Raw genomic sequence first — 6,024 nt, forward strand, 5'->3', positions numbered from 1 at the left:
AAGGGACGGAGGAGAAGGAGGAGGAGGAGGAGGAGGAGGAGGGATGTAAATATTTTGGGATTTTCATTTTATCTGTGGAGTCGCAGCTGAACCGGTCTCGACCGCCTGGAACCGGTCTCAGCTTCGAACGCCTCCTCGGGAAACGCCAGCACTTTACGAGGAGATGAAACAAACGTTGCCGCCTCCTGAAGTCGCTCGACTTTCAGAAACGAAACCAGCAGCTTCTGTTCCACCGACCTGAAGCGTGTGACCTCGTGTGACCTCGTGTGACCTCGTGTGACCTCGACTCCACCGCCTCTGGGTCCTCGCCTCTGCAACAGGAAGTAACCGCTCAGCGAAGACACGCCCTCTGGTCCCCGGAGGTCAAAGTCGTGCCGTTGTCTGTGTGACTGACAATGTTGTGTAACTCAGGATTTTTAAAAAATCAAAGCTTTGTTTTTAGTCAGTTTTTTGCCGGAGTGGAGACGCTGTGATACTTTTAAACGTTGAGGTCTGCACAGCACTCGGTATGATGCTGTTTTATTAAAGTTATCACAAGATTCCAGTTAATTTGTCCGTTAGTCGCATGAAAGCTGAAGCTCAACGTGTCAGAGGATCCTCTTTTTAATGTTTTATTATGAATTATGGTGGGACCTGATTATACCGGATGTTATAAAGTGTCTTTAATTTAAAAATAAATTGTGAATAGTGCTGTTTTCTCCTCTGTTGTGTAGGTGTGACCACGTCAGCCTCTTTAAACGTTCCTCTGTCAAAGTGTCTCAACTTAAGTGCTTCTTACTTCTAAAGGGGAAAGTTGGTTTATCTATTTTTATAAACATTTGTTCTTTCTTTTCTCTCCTCAGAATTAAGCCACACGTTCAGTAGGTCGTTAAAAATTGGGATTACTTTGTGTGTGTTTGTGTTACTTGTTGTTTACAATGTACCCAAGAAGACGTGTGTGTTTGTGTTTTCTTCTTCTCTAATGAACATTGCGAAGCCAAACCAACATGATCTGACTGTTACTGTTTTTATTCCTGAATGATCGGAGTCTGTGACGCTGGAACCAGCAGCTCGTCTCTGATGGGTTTTTATCGTGTGGTTGTTAATAAAAAGCTAAGGGCACATTTAGCAATCTGACACGTGTTTTTAACTGTGTTGTGGTGACTGATTCATATACATTATATACATGTTCCTCTATATACAAAACCCATAAATACTAAAATGACATACAATCATGGTACAACACTTGTACTAAAAATGTATGGATCTCATGTATAAATACTGGTTTTGTTAACAATTTCACACACAATCTAAGGTTATGAGGTGAAATAATATTTAAAGAGATAATACTTATTTAAAAAATACGTCCATGAATAATGTTGACAGTCTAGCTTCAAAATATATACATGGATAAGTAGACTACACATTTAAAACAGCAGTATCACTCATTACTTATTTCTTGTCACTGTTTCATGATGATGAGGTCAGGTGAGGTCAGAGGTCACGTCAGTTGACAGAGGGTTTTAAACATCCGGGGAACTTCCGTTATATTGAGAAAGACAGAAAAATAAAACAGCAGAGGAAATAAAATTAATCTCCGCTTGTCGGCTTCATAAATCCGCTTGTTAGCTTTAGCAGGAGCCTGGAGAGGAGGATGCTAGCCAGGCTAACGATGCTAACAGGCAGCTATTCACCTGCCGGTCACTTCCGGAACTTCACACCGACCAGGACCACACACACCCGGGATAAGACCCGGCTAGCAGGTTAGCAGGTTAGCAGTCCCACTTTTTAACTATAACTTTATTCCTGTAACTTTTAGTTTCAATAACCTCAGCTAACTATTATTCAGTTAACTAACAGTTAAACAGTTAAAGTTGTTTTTAGCTGTTTCAATCTTTAAGGACACATGTTACGTGCGTCCTGTTTTTTATAGGAATATTTACCAATATGAATATTTAACATGGTTTTAATTAGCTTCCATATCATGTATGAATATTAATATTTTAAAAACATAGATATTATCAAGAGCTTCCATGTCATGTGACCCACTGACGGACACCATTGTATTATCATCCTAAAAAAATAAGATATTTTTCTGTAGATGTCAGTGCTTCACATTGTGTGTGAATATTAATATCTTAAACAATCAATAGCTTCTGTGTCATGACTCTAAACCAAGGCTGAATTGTATTATTCCGCTATAGAGTCAATACATTTCTCTTTCTAGTAGATTCCAATGCTTCTTATATTTCATATATTAATCATAATATTGAAATAATATGATTTCTTTCCTCAGTTTTCATGTCATGTCACTCACGGACTCTAGACCAAAGCTGAATTGTATTATTAGACTAGATACAGACCATAAATCTCAATTTATTACAGTTAATTTAATTTATTGAGTATTATGCTCAGAACTCACCTGATTTACAGGACGCAGTACTCTCTTCAGCCTCAAGATGTCGCTGCAGGACTGTGTGTGTGTGTCAGTGTGAGATTCATCTGCGGTGACGAAGACCATCATGGAACCAAAACATCTCACTGGTCCCACAGCTCCTCAGACTGAGGTCAGTTCATCACCTGATCTGCTTCTCTGTCTCTCCTCCTTCCTCCTGAGGAGTCAAAGCTCAACCAGACAAATCAGGATTATTAACAGAAGCATCTTTTATTCTGTAAACTATTAATATTTCCTTATTTGAAGCATTTATACAATCAGCTTCATTTCAGCTTCAGGATCTTTAACATATAAAACATCAAGCTTCTGTACCTGCTTGTGAAATACAATCATGTGTGCACCTCTTAAAAATGTAAAGTTTTATGCATGAATCTGTCTTTAAATCCTGAAGAGACAGGAATACATTTAGGAGTAAATTACTTTTATAAAAACAGTCTGAGAAGGTTTTGTTGTGGCAGAGAAAACTGCTTCTTTTTTAACAATATTAAAATTAAATTGTATAAACATGGAGGTTAATACATTTTTCTGTGGTTCGACAAACTCAAATTCATTCAGATTTGAGTCATTTTGCAAAATACATTATTAAATCACACGTAACCAGCCTCTTCATATGTTTCACATGCATCCAAATGTTCCAACAATGGATTTTGTTTTGCAAAATCCTTCCTGTTCCAGCGACACCAGACCTCAGTGAGGCTGCTGAAGTTTAAATTCAGTTTGATTTCATCCGTACAACCAATAACATTACTCCTGTAACGCCGCTAACAGCTTGTTAAATCATCTGTTTTTTTGGCTGCTATCTCTCCGCCTCTCTGTCAAATCTGCATCGGTTCCACCTCGCACCCCCCGGGCGGACGCAGATAATGCTTTCCATATTTACAGTAGCAGGAGGATTGGGAGGTTTTTTGACTAGATCCCATTTGTGTGAACCTATTAGTGCTGAGCGCTCTGAGCTGCCTGTGATACGCCTCTGAGATTAGGGAATGGTATTACTGTAAGAGGATCGACTCGCCTGGAGGTGAGGGCCGAGCGAGAGAGGGAGAGAGAGAGAGAGAGGAACACACACAAAGACGTGCACACACAGATAGGACCACACACTCCCCTGGAAAAATCCAGGATCTGGCAGTGAGAGCAGGGGGAAGCTCTGAGGATGATATTTGATTTTATAATATAAAACACTGATGGTGTTATTGATTAGATAACTCCATCGTCCCCCAGTGGCTGGACGTGTGCTACTTAACTCAAAGGAAGAGCTGATATGTAAATCCTTACCTTAAAGGTGTTAGGGTAAGGTTTAAGTTAAGTGTTAGGATAAGGTTACCTTTGTTAGGGTAAGGCTTCCTCTTTAATTAGATTTTTTTTATTCTTTTTTGATTCAACTTTATCGTCATTGCACAGTACAAGTACATATGCAACGAAATGCAGTTTAGCGTCTAACCAGAAGGGCAAAAGAAAGGCAGTAAAGTGCAGAGTATTGTGCATATATTGCAGAGTATTGTGCATATAATGCAGAGTATTGTGCATATTAAAGTGAAAATGTAATAAATAGGATCTGTACAGTAGAAATATATATGGAATATAACAGTATTAACAGGAATTGTAAGATATATTTAAGAGTTAGGGTAAAGATAAGGGTGAAGTTTAGGTTTGGAGTGATTTAAGGGTTAGGTTAAGGTTAACTTTAACTTAAGGGTTGGGTAAGGTTAACTTTAACTTAAGGGTTAGGTTAAGGTTAACTTTAATTTAAGGGTTAGGTAAGGTGAGAATAAGTCTACAAGACACTACTGTGTGTTTGTGTCTCTCTGTGTGTGTCTGTGTGTCTGTGTGTGTGTGTGTGTGTGTGTGTGTGTGTGTGTGTGTGTGTGTGTGTGAGAGAGAGTGAACCTGGGTCAGGAAGAGAAAGCTGGAAGAGGAGGAAGTCGCAGCCCCCCCCCAGCAGAGAGAGAGAAAGAGAGAGAGAGAGAGCCTCGTCATAATTTATGACTTAAAAAGCATGAATTTTTCAGCGCACAGTGGCAGAGATGGCACTTCATGTTTACGACAATCATTTCCTTAGTGAATGATTCATGTGGATGTGGCGCTCATGAATCTTTCAGTGAACAAACAGAAACATTGATGCTCAGAAGCTCTAAACTCCGATCGGCGACTCGAGTGAGGGAATAAAAACCTCGACCTGCCGAGGCCTTAACTTTTTATTCCTCTCGTCTCCTAACGAAGCAGCTCTCAGGGTCACGGGGGTTTTACTGCAGCTTCCACCAGCGTTTGGATATTCTCCTCACATTTCTAATTCTGGAACAGTGTTGATAAATTTAGATTTTATATGTTGTTCCTCGGGAAAAATAATTTGGGCTTGATTGGTCGATAAAAATCAGACGATATGAGACTTTTGAAATCATCAGTATCTGCTTTTTATGTTTCTAGATATTCTCTGATATGAAAACTTTTGTTTTATAGAAAAAAATGCAGGAAATCCAAGTAATATCTATTATTTATCTTCTTCTTATTGTTGTTGGTATTACTTTAGATGTTTACAAGTATAACAGACATATAAGTTATTTAACAATGTCATATTTACAAAGATGTTCACAATTAAGAACAAATTGCATTCATCTCTAAATTAAAATTCTCTATATTTAATTGTATTTTTATTTAATGGTTCTTTATATGACTGTTTATGGATCAAACCTTAATTTAATTTATTTGTCACAAGAACAATATATTCAATATATCAGCTGATAAATCAATATCTGAAAACTTCTGCTCCCTGATATCGGCATCATCTGCAGTAGTTAGCCTCATGGACCAGCAGAGGGCGCTCACTGTGAGTTTGACCTCTTGCCTGCCCTTTTGACCCGTGAGTAGAGGAAGCCAGTGTCATCACGTTGCTTTGCCACAAAATGGACGACGCCAGCAGGCGAAGGATTCCGTCGGCCTCTCTGAAGAACTGTGTTCGGTTGTGATCTGATCTGATTGGATATCGGAGCCGATACGGAACAATCGTCGTTATTATTAGTGAGCGTCAGTCGGGCGGCTGCCCCCCCGATGGTCAGCGTGGATCCTGCTTCACGTGTCTCTCTGCTGAGTGGAAGCTGCAGCCGCCCGGTGGAGATCTTTCATCTTCCTGTGTAGTGCCCTTCAGAGGCCCTGCCGGCTGCTTGGAGTTTCGCCAGGTTACTATAGAAACGCACAGAGGGAGAAGTGCAGGAGACGAGGAGAGAGAGAGGCTGGCTCATGCTAATGGAAAACACACACTCACTGATTCACACAACAAAATCACACACACAATATAAGATATGAGGAGAAGGGAAAGCTGATTTGATTCCGTATGAAAAAGGAAATTGAACGATTTATTGACTGTGTTGAGCTGATTGATTGAGTGATTGATTGATTGATTGGCCGAAGGTGAGACATTAGAGGTCGTCTCTTGATACGAACACGTTAATTCCCAGGGCAAATGATAATAATAATGATTATCACAATCACAGAAGAATTAATAAAATAATAAAAACACTAAACACGTGACTATCACCACCTTTTGAAATAATAACAACTAGAATTAGGTGAAATCAGGAAATGTGATATGATGAAAG

This window comes from Limanda limanda, chromosome 1 (assembly GCF_963576545.1).
Source record: "Limanda limanda chromosome 1, fLimLim1.1, whole genome shotgun sequence".
Taxonomy (NCBI): Eukaryota; Metazoa; Chordata; class Actinopteri; order Pleuronectiformes; family Pleuronectidae; genus Limanda; species Limanda limanda.